This window comes from Triticum urartu, chromosome 3A (assembly GCF_056163025.1).
Source record: "Triticum urartu cultivar PI428250 chromosome 3A, HENAU_Tu73, whole genome shotgun sequence".
In the NCBI taxonomy this organism is placed as follows: Eukaryota; Viridiplantae; Streptophyta; class Magnoliopsida; order Poales; family Poaceae; genus Triticum; species Triticum urartu.
Genome location: NC_141875.1, coordinates 203,052,434 through 203,075,204, shown reverse-complemented (window position 1 = coordinate 203,075,204; position 22,771 = coordinate 203,052,434).

The window sequence follows — 22,771 nt, the reverse complement described above, 5'->3', positions numbered from 1 at the left end:
GACAGATTAGCTATGAACCTCCTCAAGTAATTGACCTTGCCAAGTGTAACGCCCGGATAATCAAGCTACAGTAACCTCTGCTAATGATGCCTCGTCACCACTCTTACTGTTGTAAACCTCGCGATGATTCAATCCCATTCGAATTCAAATTTCAAAATCAAAGCAAACAATAAAAGTTTTTCAAAATTTAAAACAAAAGTGTTCGGGAGATGCCATATTTTACATAGGTCAATATGGTGTAATAAACACAATTTTATAAACTGCCTAAGTATTTTAAAATGAATAAAGACAGAAAAGGAAAATAAATAAAAGAAAGAAACTAACAAAAAAAAGAGAAGAAAGAGGGAACCCCCTCCCACGGCCTACTGGCCCAGTTGGCCGGCCCATTCGGGCGCAGGCCCAACCGGCCTTCCCCCCCTCCCCTTATCCATTCCCCCCCCAAACCCTAACCCACCCGACCCCCACTCTCCCCCGCACGTCTCTCCCTCTCCCTCCCAGCGCCGCCACACACCCAGCGCCCCAGCGCTCGGTGCCCCCATCCCATCGCCCCGTCGGCCTCATCCCGACCCCGCCGCCTCTCCCCGGCGACCGCGCCGCCCCACTCCTCGACGCCGGCGCCTCGCCTCGTTACCGACCCTGAAGCCGCCGGATCGAGCCGCGCCCCGCCGCCTGAACACCGCCGCCCCATGTCGCCGCCACCCGCCGCCGGCGGCCTCGACACCGCCGCCCGTCGCTCGCTACCTCGTCTCCCCGAGCCCACTGCCGCCCTCCTACGCTCCGCTGTGAGCCCCTCACCGATTCCCCCTCGTCCTCCCCTGTCCCCGCGCCATATGCGCCTCCCACGACGAGCCACCGCGCGCATGCTCACCATCGCGTCCGCCGCGCCCATCGACGCGAGCCCCGCGTCACTCGCTCGCCGCCGAACCAGCGCTCGCCGAGCTCGAGTCGCCCGCGACCGCCCTCTGGCCCCGCCCACGGCTCACCACCCCAGCGCGCGCGCCGGCGACGCTCGCCGCCCTGCCTTCCCCTGCGCCGCTCGCCCACGGACCCCCCTGCTACCGCGCTGCCGCGCCGCTCGCCGGCGACACCCCGCCGTGCCCTGGTTGCCTCGCCCCCCCGGACGGGCTCGACCCCGCACGGGGCGCCCGTAACCGCACGCCCGCTATGGCCCTAGGCCACTGACCGAACGGGCCCAGCCCCCCCCCCCCAAAAAGAAAAGGAATTAAAAAATAAAATAAAATAAAATAAATATAATTAATAAAAATAAAAATGATTTAATAAAATTATTAATTAATTAATTAAGAAATTAATTAAATTAATTAATCCGGTTTAATTAATTTAATTAACTAGTTAAGTTTAATTAAACTGTAATTAGATTAACCTAAACCCTAATTAACCTAATTAGAGGATGACAGGTGGGCCCCCCCTGGACCCACATGTCAGGTTGACGAAGTCAACTCTGTTGACTGCTGATGTCAGCATGACATCATGCTGATGTCATTAAATCATTTTCGAATTAATTAAATAATTAATTAAATCTCAGAAATTAATAAAATCTTTAGAAAATCATATATTTTAATCCGTAACTCGGATTAAAATATTTTTAACATGAAAGTTGCTCAGAACGACGAGACGTTTCCGGATACGCAGCCCGTTCGTCCACCACGCATCCCTAGCATAGTGAACCTGCAACATTTCACCTCCGGTTCATCTGTCCGAAAACGCGAAACACCGGGGATACTTTCCCGGATGTTTCCCCCCCACACCGGTATCACCTCATACCGCGATAGGGCACCCCTAGCACCGCTACTTGTCATGTCATGCATCGCTATGCATCTGTTTGCTTAAATATTTATTGTTTCTCCCCCCTCTTCTCTCGCTAGACACCGAGACCGACGCCGCTGCTACCCAGTACGACTACGGAGTTGACGACCACTCTCTCTTGCCAGAGCAACCAGGCAAGCCCCCCCCCCTTGATCACCAGATATCGCCTACTCTCCTCTTTACTGCTTGCATTAGAATAGTGTAGCATGTTATTGCTTTCCGTTATTCCTATCCTGATGCATAGCCTGTCCTTGTTACTACTGTTGTTACCATTACCTGCTATCCTACTGCTTAGTATAGAATGCTAGTGTTCCATCAGTGGCCCTACACTCTTGTCCGTCTGCCATGCTATACTACTGGGCCGTGATCACTCGGGAGGTGATCACGGGTATATTACTATATACTTTCTACAGGATACATGTGGTGACTAAAGACGGGTCGGCTTGTGGAGCACCCGCGAGTGATTCACGGATTGGGGGCTGAAAGGACCTTTGTCCCAACGGCCCTCTGTGTGGATCTTTGAGGCGGAGCGACAGGGCAGGTTCCGACCACCTAGGAGAGAGGTGGGCCTGGCCCTGGTTGGCATTCGCGGATACTTAACACGCTTAACGAGATCTGGGTATTTGATCTGAGTTTGGCCATTTGGTCTATACGCACTAACCATCTACGCGGGAGTAGTTATGGGTATCCCGGCGTCGTGGTATCAGCCGAAGCCTTCTTGACGTCAGCGACGGAGCGGCGCGCGCTGGATTGGACTGGAACGCCACTAGGCTAGGTCTGCTTCCGGCCACCCACGCAACGTGCAGGTGTGCTAAGGGCGATGGGCCCAGACCCCTGTGCGCTTAGGTTTAGACCGGCGTGCTGACCTCTCTGTTGTGCCTAGGTGGGGCTGCGACGTGTTGATCTTCCAAGGCCGGGCATGACCCAGGAAAGTGTGTCTGGCCAAATGGGATCGAGCGTGTTGGGGTATGTGGTGCACCCCTGCAGGGAAGTTAATCTATTCGAATAGCCGTGATCTTCGGTAACAGGACGACTTGGAGTTGTACCTTGACCTTATGACAACTAGAACCGGATACTTAATAAAACACACCCTTCCAAGTGCCAGATACAACCGGTGGTCGCTCTCTCTCAGGGTTACGAGGAGGGGATCGCCGGGTAGGATTATTGCTATGCGATGATACTTGGAGGACTTCAGTCTACTCCCTTCTACATGCTGCAAGACGGAGGCTGCCAGAAGCGTAGTCTTCGAAAGGATTAGTTATCCCCCTCTTATTCTGGCATTCTGCAGTTCAGTCCACATATGATACCCTTACTCCATTTGATACCCATGCATATGTAGTGTAGCTTCTTGCTTGCGAGTACTTTGGATGAGTACTCACGGTTGCTTTCTCCTTCCTTCCCTCTATCCCTTCTACCTGGTTGACGCAACCAGATGTTGGAGCCCAGGAGCCAGACGCCACCGTCGACGACGACCCCTACTACACCGGAGGTGCCTACTACTACGTGATGCCCGCTGACGACGACCAGGAGTAGTTTAGGAGGATCCCAGGCAGGAGGCCTGCGCCTCTTTCGATTTGTGTCCCAGTTTGTGCTAGCCTTCTTAAGGCAAACTTGTTTAACTTATGTCTGTACTCAGATATTGTTGCTTCCGCTGACTCGTCTATGATCGAGCTCTTGTATTCGAGCCCTCGAGGCCCCTGGCTTGTAATATGATGCTTGTATGACTTACTTTATTTGTAGAGTTGTGTTGTGATATCTTCCCGTGAGTCCCTGATCTTGATCGTACACGTTTGCGTGTATGATTAGTGTACGATTGAATCGGGGGTGTCACAAGTTGGTATCAGAGCCGACTGCCTGTAGGAATCCCCCTTCCACACTCCTTGGCCGAAGTCGAGTCTAGACATTGCAAAAACTTTTACTAACTTGGCTGTGTGCCTTACGGGCCCACGTCGCCATCGGGTGGTACTAGGATCCTTTACTCCTCGACCTTTACTCTGGGACTCTGAACTCTCTCCTACTCGGGTTAAACGATTTTACTAACTCTGACACTAGGGTCCCGTTACGACATTCACCCCAAAGTTGGATAAGCCCTAGTTGTTCTTTAGAGTAGTAATTGAACATTATCCACATTGTCATTTGACTCCTGTGAAAACATCTTTGTTTTCAGATGGAACCCACGAGGCAGGTCGTGCGCCACACGACGGCCATTGGTGCCTCAGGATCACCTGCTGTGTTGGTTGAGATGATGACCTATCTGGGTTATCGCTGGCACCCTGAATACACCATCTATGAGGAGTACCAGGACTTCAACCAGGAGCAGTACCGTGCCATCGTCCACCTCTACTCTCGAGAGTATGACTCCACTACCGTGCTGCACACTGCTCATGGTGTTGGAGTGACTATCGATATGGCAGTCCACGACGCTGCTTATGCTGCTCTGACACGTCTCCGTGGAGAGTATCAGGAGTTGGATACCTCCCCCTTCAGGCACGTTGCTATCGCATCCGATGTTGGTGCGGAGGGTTACTACACTGCTGCCTACTCCACTGTCACCCGAGAGCCCTTCTACCATCAGAACCTGGTTCTGCATGCTGATGGGCTGGATCGCGCTAACCGAGCTCTTCGCCACGAGTTGTACACCACTCGTCAGCACCTCTACCGTGCTCTGACACTGTTGCACCCCTCTGTCCGATCTGGTGATCTATCGCGTTCTGCGGTCTACCCTACCAGGACCGTGATGCCTCAGGGCGTCGGCTGGCCAGATGTGGGAGGCTACTCTCCTGCACTTGGTCCTCTTCTGCCACTTGAGCGTCAGGTTCTGCACCAGAGTACCCGCGGACCCCAAGTTGCCGACGTGGTGTACCCGATGCCACACTACCAGCTTTCAGGCTACAGCTACCTCCGCAGTACCGCGTGGGACTGATGTAGACTTGCTTGTTAGTGTTAGATGCATTCGCCGCGAGCCTGCGTGCCGCCTATGATGTCTTAGTCTATGTACCAAACTCTGTGTAACGAACTCCATGCATGATCTCTTTTGTAAGATATGCCGACTACTATGTAGTATCTATCGTGCTGCTTTCGTTGTGCATGTTTCATCATGAATGACTCTTGTTATTTTTGCAAATTTCTCAATGCTGAACTACCCCTGTTAAATATTAGCAGGATGGTTAGACCAGGTGGTCGTGGTCGTGGTGGCAACGCCCCACCACCGCCTGAGTACATGGCTGGTATGGTCCAACAGCTTGAGATGAATCGCCAGTTCATGGAGAATATGATGGCTCAGTTTCCTCGCCCCAATATGAACCAACAGCCAACCCCAGTAACTCTGCAGGATTTCATGCGCCTGAACCCAACTGTGTACCGCAGCTCAACTCAGCCTCTGGATGCTGATGACTGGCTCCGTGACATCACCTATGAGATGGAGTCTGCTGATGTAGCCCCTGCCAGCTATGTCACCTTTGCTTCCTTCTTCCTGAAAGGACCCGCAGCTCAATGGTGGGATAGCCACAGGCGTACTCTGCCAGCTGGAACAATCATCACCTGGCCAGACTTCCAAGCTGCCTTCCGTGCTCGCTTCATTCCTTAGGGAGTTATGGACCGGAGAAGCGTGAGTTCCGCAATCTCACCCAAGGCAACAAAACTGTGGAAGCTTACCAGCGGGAGTTTCTTGACTTGTCCCGCTATGCTGAAGAGGACATTGCAACTGATGCACGCAGACAGGAGAAGTTCCGGGATGGCCTTCAAGCTGACATCAAACTCGCACTTCTAGTGCATGACTTTGCTGATTTCGCCACTCTGGTGAACAAAGCCATCAATGTCGAAACTGGTCTGCAGGAATACTAGAGCTCTCACAGGCGCAGCCGTGACACGGGCTCATCTTCGGGCCTGTCCTCGCAAAAGCGCAAGATATGGATTCCCAACAGCATGTACCAGCCGAATGCACCTGCCCCAAGGCAGTCCTATGCTGCACCTCGTCTGCCTACGGCTCCAACTAGGCAGCCAAGGCTTCCAGCTCCACCACCCCAAGCTCCTGTTCCTACTCCCGAGAATGGTTTGTGCTTCAGGTGTGGACAACCAGGGCACCGTGCTAGGGAATGCAACCAGAACCAGAATCAACTGGCCCTTCCAGCAACTGGCCGTGGAAGCAACCAGCCCTGCAGCAACAGTGCCAAGTCTTATGGTCGTGTTCATGCCAACCATGTTGATCTCAATGAAGCTCAAGACCAGCCTGCTACTGTGATGGGTACCCTCCTCGTAAATTCAGTACCAGCATCCGTTTTATTTGATACAGGTGCATCGCATTCATTCATGTCAGAAGGTCTTGCATGCTTGCACGACATTAAATGTGAGAACATGGATGCTTCACTATTAGTACACACCCCTGCGGGCCAATGTCGAACCTCCATGATTTGCAACGACGTCCCTGTAGAAATCGAAGGACTGGAATTCCTTGTCTCTCCCATCGTACTGAAGTCCTGTAGCATTGATCTCATTCTGGGAATGAATTGGTTAAAAGCGCATACTGCTTCTATAGTTTGCGCCACTAAGGTCGTCCATCTGCTACACCCTTCTGATGAAATAATAGCTTATCAAGCTCATCTAGTTCAGAACGCCGAGGCACGACTTTATGCCTTGAATGCGTTGAACACTGCACCACTCGAGGGCATTGAAAACGTTCCCGTCGTTCGTGAATTCCAAGATGTATTCCCAGAAGAACTTCCAGGGATTCCCCCTGCTAGAGCTGTCGAATTCATCATCGACTTGAAACCCGGCACTACCCCTATAGCTAAACGACCCTACAAGATGCCGCCGCATGAACTCCTTGAGCTTAAGGAGGAAATCGACAAATCTCTTGTCAAAGGTTTCATTCGCCCAAGTTGCTCTCCTTGGGGAGCACCTTCTCTCTTTGTTAGGAAGAAGGATGGGACAAACCGATTGGTCCAAGACTACCGTCCTATAAACCAAGCTACCATTCAGAATAAATACCCTCTTCCTCGGATCAATGATCTTTATGATCAACTGGCTGGTTCATCAGTGTTCTCCAAACTCGACTTGAGGTTGGGTTACCACCAGATCCGTGTTCGTGAAGAGGACATCCCAAAAACCGCCTTCGTGACTCGGTATGGATCATACGAGTACGCCGTCATGTCATTCGGCTTAACGAATGCTCCAGCAACCTTCTCTCATCTGATGAATTATATATTCATGGATTACCTCGACAAGTTCGTCGTGGTTTATTTGGACGATATCCTTGTATTTTCCAAGAACAAGGAGGAACATACTGAACATCTTCGTCTTGTGCTGGAAAAGCTTCGGGAGCATCAGTTGTATGCTAAGTATTCCAAGTGTGAATTCTGGCTTCCCGAAGTAACCTATCTTGGGCATGTCATCTCCAAAGATGGTATTGCCGTCAACCCTGAACGAGTTCAGGCTATTCTCGATTGGACTCCTCCGAAGAATGTGAAGCAAGTCCGAAGTTTTCTCGGTCTCGCCAGCTATTGCCGTCGATTCGTCGAGAACTTCTCCAAGATTGCCAGGCCTCTGACTAATTTTTTGCATAAGGGTGTCAAGTTTGACTGGACAGACAAGTGTCAGGAAAGTTTCCAGGCGCTCAAAGACAAGTTGACTTCTGCCCCCGTGCTTGCACCACCTGATACTAAGAAGGACTTCGTCATCTACTGCGACGCTTCCCGCCAAGGATTAGGCTGTGTCCTAATGCAGGAGCGCAGAGTGATTGCTTATGCCTCTCGTCAACTGCGCCCTCACGAAGAAAACTACCCAGTTCACGACCTCGAGCTGGCTGCCGTCATTCATGCACTGAAGCAGTGGCGACATTACCTTCTCGGTAATCGTTGCGAGATCTTCACCGACCATCAAAGTCTGAAGTATCTGTTTACTCAGCCAGATTTGAACCTACGCCAGCAAAGATGGATGGAGACTGTTGCAGACTTTGACGTGGATATATCATATACCCCCGGCAAGGCTAATGTAATGGCTGATGCCTTGAGCCGCAAGTCTTACTGCAACCACCTCCAGGTTCATAAAGTTCAGCCCTCGCTTACCGAAGAATTTAGAAGGCTGAACCTCCATATTGTTCCTCCGGGATCGCTCGCTCCCCCTCCCGAAGGTTTCCCCAAACAGAACCTCCATGTTGTTTCCAAGGGTTCTCTCAATACCCTGGTTGCGAAACCAGATCTTGTGGACACCATCAAATGGATACAGAAGTGTGACGATGAAGTCCTCAAGATTAAGCGCGACCTCAAAAGGGGAAAGCCCTCATTCTTCACGATCGCCGACGATGGCGCCTTGTATTTCAAAGGCCGCTTAGTGGTACCATGTTCGAAGAAAAACCTGGGTAAGACTAAAAGGGTTATGCAAGAAGCCCATGATACGCCTCTGTCCATCCATCCTGGTAGTACAAAGATGTACCAGGATATTCGTCAAAGATTCTGGTGGTCTAATATGAAGCAGGACATTGCTCGTTATGTTGCTGAGTGTGATGTTTGTCGCCGAATCAAAGCAGAGCATCAAAGGCCTGCTGGAACTCTGCAACCTATCTCTATTCCTGAATGGAAATGGGACCATGTTGAGATGGACTTCGTCACTGGATTTCCCAAATCGCAGAAAGGTAATGATGCTATTCTTGTCGTCATTGACCGGATTTCCAAAGTTGCCCATTTCCTGGCGGTCAAAGAGACAATCACTGCTAGTCAGCTTGCTACTCTCTACATGGCCAGAATTGTTTCACTTCACGGTATCCCACTGGTTATCAGTTCAGACCGTGGCAGTTTATTCACTTCAAGATTCTGGGCAAGTTTCCAAGAAGCTATGGGGACTCACTTATCTTTCAGTACTGCGTTTCATCCGCAGTCACAAGGGCAAGTTGAATGTGTCAACCAAGTTCTCGAAGACATGCTTCGAGCTTGTGTAATCTCATTCGGCAAGAAATGGGAGGAATCTCTTCCATATGCCGAGTACTCTTATAATAATAGCTATCAAGCTAGTCTGAAGATGTCCCCCTTCGAAGTGCTATATGGACGAAAGTGTCGAACCCCTCTGAACTGGTCAGAAACTGGGGAGCGTCCACTCTTCGGTCCGGATATTATCCAACAGGCCGAAGAACAAGTTCGCATTATTCGCGAGAATCTCAAGACTGCTCAGTCACGTCAGAAAAGTCAGTATGACCGTCATCACCAAGACATGGTCTATCAACCTGGCGAAAAGGCTTATCTTCGAGTTACACCAATGAAGGGTGCACACCGCTTCGGGATCAAAGGAAAGTTAGCTCCCCGCTATATTGGTCCTTTCACTATTCTCGAAAGGCGTGGAAAAGTGGCATATCAACTGGAGCTTCCGCCGAACCTTTCTTAGGTTCACGATGTGTTCCACGTGTCACAACTCCGACGCTGCTTCAAGGACCCAATCCGAGCAGTGGACCATGAAGTGCTCGAATTGCAACAGGACCTCTCCTATAAAGAGCATCCGGTCCGCATTCTCGACCAAGCTGAACGCCGCACTCGTCAGAAGGCGATCAAGTTCCTCAAGGTCCAGTGGTCGAATCACTCTGAAGACGAAGCCACCTGGGAACGCGAGGATCGTCTTCGCGATGAATACCCTGCACTGTTTCCTTCTACCTCCTAAATCTCGGGACGAGATTTCTTGTAGTGGAGGAGATTTGTAACGCCCGGATAATCAAGCTATAGTAACCTCTGCTAATGATGCCTCGTCACCACTCTTACTGTTGTAAACCTCGCGATGATTCAATCCCATTCGAATTCAAATTTCAAAATCAAAGCAAACAATAAAAGTTTTTCAAAATTTAAAACAAAAGTGTTCGGGAGATGCCATATTTTACATAGGTCAATATGGTGTAATAAACACAATTTTATAAACTGCCTAAGTATTTTAAAATGAATAAAGACAGAAAAGGAAAATAAATAAAAGAAAGAAACTAACAAAAAAAAAGAGAAGAAAGAGGGAACCCCCTCCCACGGCCTACTGGCCCAGTTGGCCGGCCCATTCGGGCACAGGCCCAACCGGCCTTCCCCCCTCCCCTTATCCATTCCCCCCCCCAAACCCTAACCCACCCGACCCCCACTCTCCCCCGCACGTCTCTCCCTCTCCCTCCCAGCGCCGCCACACACCCAGCGCCCCAGCGCTCGGTGCCCCCATCCCATCGCCCCGTCGGCCTCATCCCGACCCCGCCGCCTCTCCCCGGCGACCGCGCCGCCCCACTCCTCGACGCCGGCGCCTCGCCTCGTTACCGACCCTGAAGCCGCCGGATCGAGCCGCGCCCCGCCGCCTGAACACCGCCGCCCCAAGTCGCCGCCACCCGCCGCCGGCGGCCTCGACACCGCCGCCCGTCGCTCGCTACCTCGTCTCCCCGAGCCCACTGCCGCCCTCCTACGCTCCGCTGTGAGCCCCTCACCGATTCCCCCTCGTCCTCCCCTGTCCCCGCGCCATATGCGCCTCCCTCGACGCGCCACCGCGCGCACGCTCACCATCGCGTCCGCCGCGCCCATCGCCGCGAGCCCCGCGTCACTCGCTCGCCGCCGAACCAGCGCTCGCCGAGCTCGAGTCGCCCGCGACCGCCCTCTGGCCCCGCCCACGGCTCACCACCCCAGCGCGCGCGCCGGCGACGCTCGCCGCCCTGCCTTCCCCTGCGCCGCTCGCCCGCGGACCCCCCTGCTACCGCGCTGCCGCGCCGCTCGCCGGCGACACCCCGCCGTGCCCTGGTTGCCTCGCCCCCCCGGACGGGCTCGACCCCGCACGGGGCGCCCGTAACCGCACGCCCGCTATGGCCCTAGGCCACTGACCGAACGGGCCCAGCCCCCCCCAAAAAGAAAAGGAATTAAAAAATAAAATAAAATAAAATAAATATAATTAATAAAAATAAAAATAATTTAATAAAATTATTAATTAATTAATTAAGAAATTAATTAAATTAATTAATCCGGTTTAATTAATTTAATTAACTAGTTAAGTTTAATTAAACTGTAATTAGATTAACCTAAACCCTAATTAACCTAATTAGAGGATGACAGGTGGGCCCCCCCTGGACCCACATGTCAGGTTGACCAAGTCAACTCTGTTGACTGCTGATGTCAGCATGACATCATGCTGATGTCATTAAATCATTTTCGAATTAATTAAATAATTAATTAAATCTCAGAAATTAATAAAATCTTTAGAAAATCATATATTTTAATCCGTAACTCGGATTAAAATATTTTTAACATGAAAGTTGCTCAGAACGACGAGACGTTTCCGGATACGCAACCCGTTCGTCCACCATGCATCCCTAGCATAGTGAACCTGCAACATTTCACCTCCGGTTCATTTGTCCGAAAACGCGAAACACCGGGGATACTTTCCCGGATGTTTCCCCCCCACACCGGTATCACCTCATACCGCGATAGGGCACCCCTAGCACCGCTACTTGTCATGTCATGCATCGCTATGCATCTGTTTGCTTAAATATTTATTGTTTCTCCCCCCTCTTCTCTCGCTAGACACCGAGACCGACGCCGCTGCTACCCAGTACGACTACGGAGTTGACGACCACTCTCTCTTGCCAGAGCAACCAGGCAAGCCCCCCCCTTGATCACCAGATATCGCCTACTCTCCTCTTTACTGCTTGCATTAGAATAGTGTAGCATGTTACTGCTTTCCGTTATTCCTATCCTGATGCATAGCCTGTCCTTGTTACTACTGTTGTTACCATTACCTGCTATCCTACTGCTTAGTATAGAATGCTAGTGTTCCATCAGTGGCCCTACACTCTTGTCCGTCTGCCATGCTATACTACTGGGCCGTGATCACTCGGGAGGTGATCACGGGTATATTACTATATACTTTCTACAGGATACATGTGGTGACTAAAGACGGGTCGGCTTGTGGAGCACCCGCGAGTGATTCACGGATTGGGGGCTGAAAGGACCTTTGTCCCAACGGCCCTCTGTGTGGATCTTTGAGGCGGAGCGACAGGGCAGGTTCCGACCACCTAGGAGAGAGGTGGGCCTGGCCCTGGTTGGCGTTCGCGGATACTTAACACGCTTAACGAGATCTGGGTATTTGATCTGAGTTTGGCCATTTGGTCTATACGCACTAACCATCTACGCGGGAGTAGTTATGGGTATCCCGGCGTCGTGGTATCAGCCGAAGCCTTCTTGACGTCAGCGACGGAGCGGCGCGCGCTGGATTGGACTGGAACGCCACTAGGCTAGGTCTGCTTCCGGCCGCCCACGCAACGTGCAGGTGTGCTAAGGGCGATGGGCCCAGACCCCTGTGCGCTTAGGTTTAGACCGGCGTGCTGACCTCTCTGTTGTGCCTGGGTGGGGCTGCGACGTGTTGATCTTCCGAGGCCGGGCATGACCCAAGAAAGTGTGTCTGGCCAAATGGGATCGAGCGTGTTGGGGTATGTGGTGCACCCCTGCAGGGAAGTTAATCTATTCGAATAGCCGTGATCTTCGGTAACAGGACGACTTGGAGTTGTACCTTGACCTTATGACAACTAGAACCGGATACTTAATAAAACACACCCTTCCAAGTGCCAGATACAACCGGTGGTCGCTCTCTCTCAGGGTTACGAGGAGGGGATCGCCGGGTAGGATTATTGCTATGCGATGATACTTGGAGGACTTCAGTCTACTCCCTTCTACATGCTGCAAGACGGAGGCTGCCAGAAGCGTAGTCTTCGAAAGGATTAGTTATCCCCCTCTTATTCTGGCATTCTGCAGTTCAGTCCACATATGATACCCTTACTCCATTTGATACCCATGCATATGTAGTGTAGCTTCTTGCTTGCGAGTACTTTGGATGAGTACTCACGGTTGCTTTCTCCTTCCTTCCCTCTATCCCTTCTACCTGGTTGACGCAACCAGATGTTGGAGCCCAGGAGCCAGACGCCACCGTCAACGACAACCCCTACTACACCGGAGGTGCCTACTACTACGTGATGCCCGCTGACGACGACCGGGAGTAGTTTAGGAGGATCCCAGGCAGGAGGCCTGCGCCTCTTTCGATTTGTGTCCCAGTTTGTGCTAGCCTTCTTAAGGCAAACTTGTTTAACTTATGTCTGTACTCAGATATTGTTGCTTCCGCTGACTCATCTATGATCGAGCTCTTGTATTCGAGCCCTCGAGGCCCCTGGCTTGTAATATGATGCTTGTATGACTTACTTTATTTGTAGAGTTGTGTTGTGATATCTTCCCGTGAGTCCCTGATCTTGATCGTACACGTTTGCGTGTATGATTAGTGTACGATTGAATCGGGGGCGTCACACCAAGGAACTTTTGCATATCTCTCTTGCATGTTGGAGCTTCCACTTTCTGTATGGCCTCTATCTTTTTTGGATCAATCTCTATGCCATCTTCATGGATAATGAAGCCCAAAAACTTACCAGCTGACACACCGAATGCACACTTCAAAGGATTCATCTTTAGTCCATAGTTTTTCATTCTTTCAAAAGCTAAACGCAAATCGGCCAAGTGAGATTCAAAAGCGTCTGATTTGACAAAAATATCATTAATATAGGCTTCAAGTATGACACCGAGTAAATCATGAAAAATCAAATTCATAGCCCTTTGATATGTGGCGCCAGCATTTTTTAATCGGAATGTCATCACTGTCCACTCGAATAAACCAAGAAAACCAGGGCAACGAAAAGCTGTCTTGGACATGTCCTCTTCGGCCATAAAAATTTGATTGTATCCGGCATTACCATCTAGAAAGCTAATAACTTTATGTCCAGAAGCATCATTAATAAGCATATCGGCTATTGGCATGGGATACTCATCTTTGGGTGTAGCCCTATTCAGATCTCTGAAGTCAATGCACACCCTCAACTTGCCGGATCCTTTCTTTTCCACTAGGACAATGTTAGAAATCCACTCGGCATACCTGCAAGGTCTAATAAAATTAGCTTTAAGCAAACGACCGATCTCTTCCTTGATCCGGTCATATGTTTTTGGATTAAACTTTCTGGCCGATTGTTTATATGGTCTAAAACCAGCCTTTATAGGTAACCAATGCTCCACTAGCTCTCGGCTTAAACCTGGCATCTCATGATATTCCCACGCAAAGCAACATACATATTCTTTCAACAACTCGATCAACTTAGCTTTATGATTAGCTCTTAAATTTGCATTTACAAATGTCGGCCTAGGAGTTGAACCATCTCCTATATCTATCTCTTCTAATGGATCGGCCGATGTAAAACCTTGTCCTAATTTATCCATATCATCTAACTCTTCTATGGACTCATACATATCGTTCTCATTGGACCGATATTCTACAAGTCGCTTTTGCAACCACTCTGAGTTAGGATCCATTTAAACATATCATACCTTGGAGCCAATTGCATTCAGTCGGCTTTAAAGAGATAGGCACGAAACCATTCTTGGTTGCGCTGAGAAAATCGAATTCTGACAAGTCACGTCCCGTCAAGCAAGTAGCATTTGGGTGTTGCCAATCCACCGATGCCTCGGCCAAAGCAACACAGGCTGAGTTATCCGCATGAATGACTTCCACTTCATCATCAACCCACTGGATCAAAAACTGGTGCATAGTGGATGGCACGCACTGGTTTGCATGAACCCAATCACGGCCTAGTATGACATTGTAGTTACCTTGCACCTCAGCGAGAAAGAATGCGGTAGCCAAAGTTTTACTTCCCACCGTGAGCTCCACATACATCACACCTTTGGCTTCAGTTTTCTCTTTGCCTTCAAATCCATTGAGCACCATGTTGGTCTTTATCAACTCTTCATCATGCAGCCCCAATTTTGTGAATACCGAATACGACATAAGATTCACCATAGCACCACCATCAACAAGCATCCGAGTGAGCGGTGATCCATTGATATGACCTCTGAGATACAACGGTTTCAGATGCATTACTAGGTCTTTTGGCTTCTCGAATATTGCATTTTTAGGGCCAAAATCCAGCTGAGCCACCTCTCCTTCCTCATTGACAGCACGAAACTCAGCAGGTAAGTAATATACCATATTGATATCCATACCTTCATGAACCGGCGTAGACTCATACTCCAACATATCATCCTCTTCTTCAAGTGCATCCACCGATTTTGAAATTTGTCCAAGTGAAGGAGAAGTAAGAAGTGTCGCAGACGATGTAATAGTTGTCGCTTCGTCCTCCTTTGGTGGCGCAGGTGCTGCTGTGATAGGTGTAGAAGCAACTGCATCTTGTATTTTCTTAGGCCTCCACACTTGTTTTGTAGGCACCATGGGCCGAGTGTCATTGAACAACTTATCCCTTTGCTTCTCGGCTTCTTGTTCTGTCATCTCTTGACTCCTTAACCTCTGTAATTTCCTCTTTTGTGTTTTTGTCAGCCCTGGAGGACACCACTTTGGCTGAGTGTATTTAGGATCTCTCATCTTTACTTGGCTGGTGTTTCCTTCAAGGTCATTAGCCGAGTGCTTTGGTGCGATAGCAAGTATCAGCTCAGTCGGATTGCTATGCTTAATCGGCTGTTGTATGGTGAATGTTTCGGTGCCCAAGATGAGTGAGTCGGCATCGGTTTTTTCCTTGCCTTTGCTTGACTCGACCGTTACAGCACTTGGCGACTTAACATGCCATTCTTGCTTGCCGACCCTTTTTTGATTATCTTGCACTGGCCGATTGACACTATTGTTCAAACGGCCTCGTGTGGGATAAGAAAGTCTCTCATGAACGGGCCTCCTTTGTTCTGCCCAACCCGGATGAAAAGCATAAGGGGCCATTGGGGGCTTCCACCATCCTCCATTGAAGTCTCCCATGTAATATGGTACATATGGGAGAGGCGGTACCCATGGTCCCGGCGCCCACGACCCATATGGCCTTGCATGATGCTGAAATTCTTCCCGAGGAGGTGACCTTGAGCGCTTCAAATTTGGTGACCGGTTAGAGCTAGAACCGGCTGCATGATTGGCATACTTGGACAACAACATATCAAAAGTTGGCTTGATTTTCTTGCGCTGCACTTTAGCTTCATTCGTCTTCCACTTGCCAACTTCTGGACTTTTGGGCTTGACAAATTTAACACGAGTATTTTCTTGCGCTTGCGGTTGCCCCCCGAGTGTAGGATTCTTGATGGTGATTTTGATTGTCTCCTTGCCACAGGGTTGCTTGTCAAGCACAACCTGTCTCCCCAAGACCTTGTCGCCCTCCTTGTCTTTCCTGGGCTCACCAACAATGACATTAGCTTTATTAGCAGATTCGGCAACCTCCGGCCGAATGAGTAGCTTCTTTCTCTCCAAATCTCAGAAAAGTTCAATCGTCCGTCATTAATAGCCGATTGTATCTGCCGTCGAAAAACATTGCAATCGTTAGTAGCATGAGAAAAAGAATTATGATATTTGCAATAAGCGCGCCGTTTCAGCTCCTCAAACGGCGGTAAAGTATGAGATATTCTAATAATCTTAGCCTGTAGCAAAGCATCAAATATTTTATCACACTTAGCAATGTTAAAAGTAAACTTCATCTCTTCATCACGATTCTTATGAATCGGTTTTAGATCATTGCAAGTAAAGGGTTTGGCCTTAGATGGCCAAACAAATTCAGTAGAAAAAACATCACCCTCATTGTCCGAGTGATCACTATCATATTCCACCATATTCATCTTTGGACGATCGACTTTGTATCTATGCACTTCTCTGAGGTCTTTGCTTCGACTTTCCTGAGCCAAAGCCCTTTGTAAGACTTGGTTGATATTTAAGAACTCATAGCCTTCTAGCTTTTCTCTAATGGGAGTTCTCAAACCACTCAGTACTAGGTCTGCCAAGTCCCTCTCGGTTATCACCAAACTAAACCACCGGTTTTTTGTTTCTCTGAATCTCTTGACGTAATCGGAGACCGATTCATCATGCTTCTGTTTAACCGATGTTAGATGTGACAACTTGAGTTCATTGTCGCCGCTATAAAAGTGATCATGAAACTTCTGCTCTAGCTGCGACCAAACCCGAATGGAACCATGGGGTAAAGAAGAAAACCATGAAAATGTGGTACCGGTTAATGATAAAGGAAATAAACGCACTTTCAATTCATTCAATGAGCCTGCCTCACCCAATTGTGCTAAATACTGACTAACATGCTCCCATGTGGTTTTTGTGCCTTCTCCATTAAACTTAACAAAATCTGGAATTTTATATCCTGGAGGGCACTGGATGGCATCAAAGTACTTGGGGTACGGCTTTTGGTGAATCCGATTCCGAGGTAACTCAACTCCAAAATTCTCTCGAAGCATCTTAGCCATCTCCTCTCTAAGATTAGCTAGACCATCATCCATAGTGGACGATGAAGCTTGTGGCAGTGGCATAGGAGGAGTAGGGTTACTAGCTGTAGGTAAGAATTGTGGCATGTAGGTCGACCCATAATTTGGTAGTGGTCGAGTGGTTGCAGCTGTAGGTAGGGTTTGGTTCGGCGTTGCCACCGAACCTGGCATGCTCATAATAGGGTTGATGGGTGCAGCCACAATCTGATTTTTTTGGGTAGGATAATAAGCCATCGGCACGGGAGGCGCCGATGCAATAGGTAAAGCCAGATTAGGGTTTTGCACACTAGCAGCTACACCATCATTACCACTAGACGTTTGAGACTTATTCTTTTGAGCATTAGTATTTTCTATGAAAGTTTGGTAGACTAGATTGTTACCGTCAGCAATACGACTTTCAATCTCAGCCCACCGCTCAGGAGAAAAGGTAGTACTTACAGAGGGTTTAACCTGCTCGGCTTGAAGAGGAGGGAACTTGATTTCTTCAATAGGAGTGATGTTGCCTTGGCGATCTTTCTTGAATTTTGCAAGGAACTCCTGCAGGTCCTTTTCCTCGCGCGCCTTCTTGTACTCCTCATAGACTTGGTGATGATCGGCCGATATCTCATCAAGACTGGGCTTAATGATGTTATCGACATCTACCTCAGATGGCTTGGGAAGATCGGACATGGTGGATGATGATGATTGATCTTCGTTACCCAGCGGAGTCGCCAAAAAGTGTGTTGACACAAGAACACGTCACGTGTACCCTCGACGCCGGGGGTGATGCACCGCAGCTCACGTCGAAGGAGACCTGACCGATAGCGCGATACGCAAGACAGTCGGCGGGCGCTTTTGCAGACCCGAAACCCCGCGCACCCGGGAGGGACCCCGTCAGGGATTGCGGTGGCTATGGGCTGCCCTAGGTCGATTCGCTCGCCCCTAGAGCCTCGGGATTCACAGCTCTCAAACACGAAGAACAGCGAAGAATGAGAGAGAAAAACGGTGGAGAGATAAAACGTAGATGAAAAAGTAGTATATTGATTTGTTCGATTGTGTGTTTCAATCGGCCGTCACCCCCAACATATATAAGAGGCGGCTGGACTTCCCGTACAAGCAAAGGATTTATCTAGGCTTTCCTTACAAGAAAATTACATCAATTCACGTTCAAAACCCTAGTCAAATTCGGACTGATTTTATCCGAACTTTCCAAAACTGCTCGGCTTAAACTGGCTGTACTTTGAGGGTCCTTTTCATGGTGACAAACAACCTCGGATGGAAACGAGCCCAAAAGCAATCTTGACCGTTTCGACGAGACGAAAATCTTCCATGTTTGAACGTTTTTTCATTAGAGGTCATCTCGAGGGTCAAATCGCTCGTGCAAAACAGATAATTACTCACGTAGCTCATCAGACGCACCCATATATGTGTCTGGTTCAAGGCGTCACATTTTGCTCTCTGGAGGGTCTCGCTGTGCGGGCTCTAACTTTTGCATACGACCTCGGATCGAGACGATCTTTATATCAAAATCGATCGTTTCGGCAAGACGCACAACTTCTGTGCAAGACATTTCTCCATCCAAGATCATCTGAATTAGCTTCTGAGCCCATCTTCAACTTCTCGTCGGCTTGACTATCACAACCTCCACCCCGGCAGGCCTTCCACCCGGGTAAGCTTTCCGCACCGACAAGGTTTCACGCTGGCAAGGTTTTTACACCGGCAAGGGTTCCTCCCTAGCTCGGCAAGCTTTCTACCCCGGCAAGAGTTCCTCCTCGGCAAGGTTTCTACCCCGGCAAGAGTTCCTCCTCGGCAAGGTTTCTCCCTCGGCAAGATTTCACACCGGCAAGCTTCTCCGCCGGCAAGCTTTCCACGCTGGCAAGCTTCTCCGCCGGCAAGCTTTCCACGCCAGCAAGCCCTCACATTGGCAAGGTTTTACCCTGGCAAGGTTTCATTCAGCCGGCAAAGGCCGAATACTTTCTCACTCAGGGCCGGCCCGCGAAGTGTTGCCTCTAACTTTTGCATACGAACCCGGATTCGTGACCATGCCAAAATCTGGTGTCAACACATAGCATCCCCAAGCTTGGGAGAAACATTAATTGCAGCAAATACATTCTCAAACATGTCATTCTCATCAAACATAGCATCCCCAAGCTTGGGCCATTTCATATCATAAGCATAATCACTCTCATCATTGATAGTATGGATATCACCAATAGTATAACAATTATCATCATCACAATGAGTAATAGGAGCAGCATCATTTGGGAGGGATACATTTTTACCTTTGCTTATCCGTCTTTTCATTCTCTTCTTCACATCATGTGTGGGTTTAATCCTCTTTTCGGAGCTCCTTATTAATGAGATTGGTTGAATAGAAGGCTCCTCCTCGTTACCTGATTCATCATAAGAAATAATAGGAGGATATTGGGAAGTCTCTTCCCTTTCATTAGTATCCTCTTCATCTTCTATCTGTTTTCTTGTCTTTATGTAATTGGCAATATAAGGATTTTTAATGCAATTCACCGCACAATACATATAAATTTCCTCTAGATCAAAATCAAGAACTTTATCAAGGGAAAATTCTGGAATATCCTTAGTTATACGTTTCATTTCTTCATAACCCGGAAGCAAACTAAGTTCATTATGATGCGCAAGGGAAATCAAGTCATCACAATTTTTGGACATGATTCGACCATGAAACAATTTGCATTGGATATTTAAATGAACATGTTCATTGCAAAGTTCACAAGAATGTCCAAGAAAATTTAAATTTTCAGCACAAACATCTAGCCTTTCTTGCAACCATTTAGTTTCTAAATACTTATGCCTCTTGCAAAATCTATCTTCCCTATTTTGTGTGTACTTGAAAACTCTATGCACTCCACAAAAATTGACATGCTTATAAGAGACATTTTCATCATGACTAGTGCAATCATTATTAGTATCATGGATATTCAAAGAATTCATACTAACAACATTGCAATCATGCTCATCATCCAAAGATTTAGTGCCAAACATTTTAATACATTCTTCTTCTAACACTTTAGCAAAATTATTGGAATCCTTATTTTCACGAAAGACATTAAAAAGATGAAGCATATGAGGAAACCTTAATTCCATTTTTTGTAATTTTCTTTTATAGACTAAACTAGTGATAAAACAAGAAACTAAAAGATTCGATTGCAAGATCTAAAGATATACCTTCAAGCGCTAACCTCCCCGGCAACGGCGCCAGAAAAGAGCTTGATGTCTACTACACAACCTTCTTCTTGTAGATGTTGTTGGGCCTCCAAGTGCAGAGGTTTGTAGGACAGTAGGAAATTTCCCTCAAGTGGATGACCTAAGGTTTATCAATCCGTGGGAGGCGTAGGATGAAGATGGTCTCTCTCAAACAACCCTGCAACCAAATAACAAAGAGTCTCTTGTGTCCCCAACACACCCAATACAATGGTAAATTGTATAGGTGCACTAGTTCGGCGAAGAGATGGTGATACAAGTGCAATATGGATGGTAGATAAAGGTTTTTGTAATCTGAAAATATAAAAACAGCAAGGTAACAAGTGGTAAAAGTGAGCACAAATGGTATTGCAATGCTAGGAAACAAGGCCCAGGGTTCATACTTTCACTAGTGCAAGTTCTCTCAACAATAATAACATAATTGGATCATATAACTATCCCTCAACATGCAACAAAGTGTCACTCCAAAGTCACTAATAGCGGAGAACAAACAAAGAGATTATGGTAGGGTACGAAACCACCTCAAAGTTATCCTTTCTGATCGATCTATTCAAGAGTCCGTAGTAAAATAACTCAAAGCTATTCTTTCCGTCCGATCTATCATGGAGTTCATACTAGAATAACACCTTAAGACACAAATCAACCAAAACCCTGATGTCACCTAGATACTCCAATGTTACCTCAAGTATCCGTGGGTACGATTGTATGATATGCATCACACAATCTCATATTCATCTATTCAAACCAACAGAAAGTACTTCAAAGAGTGCCCCAAAGTTTCTACCGGAGAGTCAACACGAAAAGTGTGCCAACCCCTATGCATAAGTTCACGAGGTCACGGAACCCGCAAGTTGATCACCAAAACATACATCAAGTAGATCATGTGATATCCCATTGTCACCACAGATAAGCACATGCAAGACATACATCAAGTGTTCTCAAATCCTTAAAGACTCAATCCGATAAGATAACTTCAAAGGGAAAACTAAATCCATTACAAGAGAGTATAGGGGGAGAAACCTCATAAGATAAGATCAAACTATAATAGCAAAGCTCGCGATACATCAAGATCATGCCGAATCAAGAACACGAGAGAGAGAGAGAGAGATCAAACACATAGGTACTGGTACATACCCTCAGCCCCGAGGGTGGACTACACCCTCCTCATCATGGAGAGTGCCGGGATGATGAAGATGGCCACCAGAGAGGGATTCCCCCCCTCCGGTAGGGTGCCGGAATGGGTCTAGATTGGTTTTCGGTGGCTACATAGGCTTGCGGCAGCGGAAATCCCGATCTAGGTTTCTTTTTGGAAGTTTTCGGTTATATAAGAGGTCTTGGAGTCGGGAACAAGTCAGGGGGGTCCCTGAGGCGGCCATGAGGTAGGGGGGCGTGCCCAGGGGGTAGGGCGCTGATACGTCCATTTTGCATCATGCTTTTGTATCGATATTTATTGCATTATGGACTGTTATTTCACTTTATGTCACGATACTTATGGCTATTCTCTCTTATTTTACAAGGTTTACATAAGGAGGGAGAATGCCGGCAGCTGGAATTCTGGGATGGAAAAGGAGCAAATATTAGAGACCTATTCTGCGCAACTCCAAAAGTCTTGAAACTCCACGGAACATCTTAAAATAAATAAAGAAAAATCCTCGCCAAATATGAAGGCCAGAGGGCCCACACCCTGCTCACGAGGGTGGGGGGTGCGCCCCCCCTAGGGCGTGCCCCCTACCTCGTGGGCCCCCTAGTGGGTTTCAACGTCCATCTTCTGCTATATGAAGTCTTTCGATGAGAAAAAAAATCAGAGGTAACCTTTCGGGACGAGACTCCGCCGCCACGAGGCGGAACCTTGGCCGAACCAATCTAGAGCTCTGGCAGAGCTGTTCTGTCGGGGATACTTCCCTCCGGGAGGGGGAAATCATCACCATCGTCATCACCAACACTCCTCTCATCGGGAGAGGGCAATCTCCATCAACATCTTCACCAGCACCATCTCATCTCCAAACCCTAGTTCATCTCTTGTAACCAATTCTTGTCTCAAAGTCCGGGATTGGTGCTAGTAGGTTGCTAGTAGTGTTGATTACTCCTTGTAGTTGATGCTAGTTGGTTTATTTGGTGGAAGATCATATGTTCAGATCCTATATGCATATTATTACCCCTCTAATTATGAACATGAATATGCTTTGTGAGTAATTACGTTTGTTCCTGAGGACAAGGGAGAAGTCTTGCTATTAGTAATCATGTGAATTTGGTATTCATTTGATATTTTGATAAGATGTATGTTGTCTAGCCTCTAGTGGTGTTATGTGAACGTCGACTACATAACATTTCACCATTATTTGGGCCTAGAGGAAGGCATTGGGAAGTAATAAGTAGATGATGGGTTGCTAGAGTGACAGAAGCTTAAACCCTAGTTTATGCGTTGCTTCGTAAGGGGCTCATTTAGATCCACATGTTTC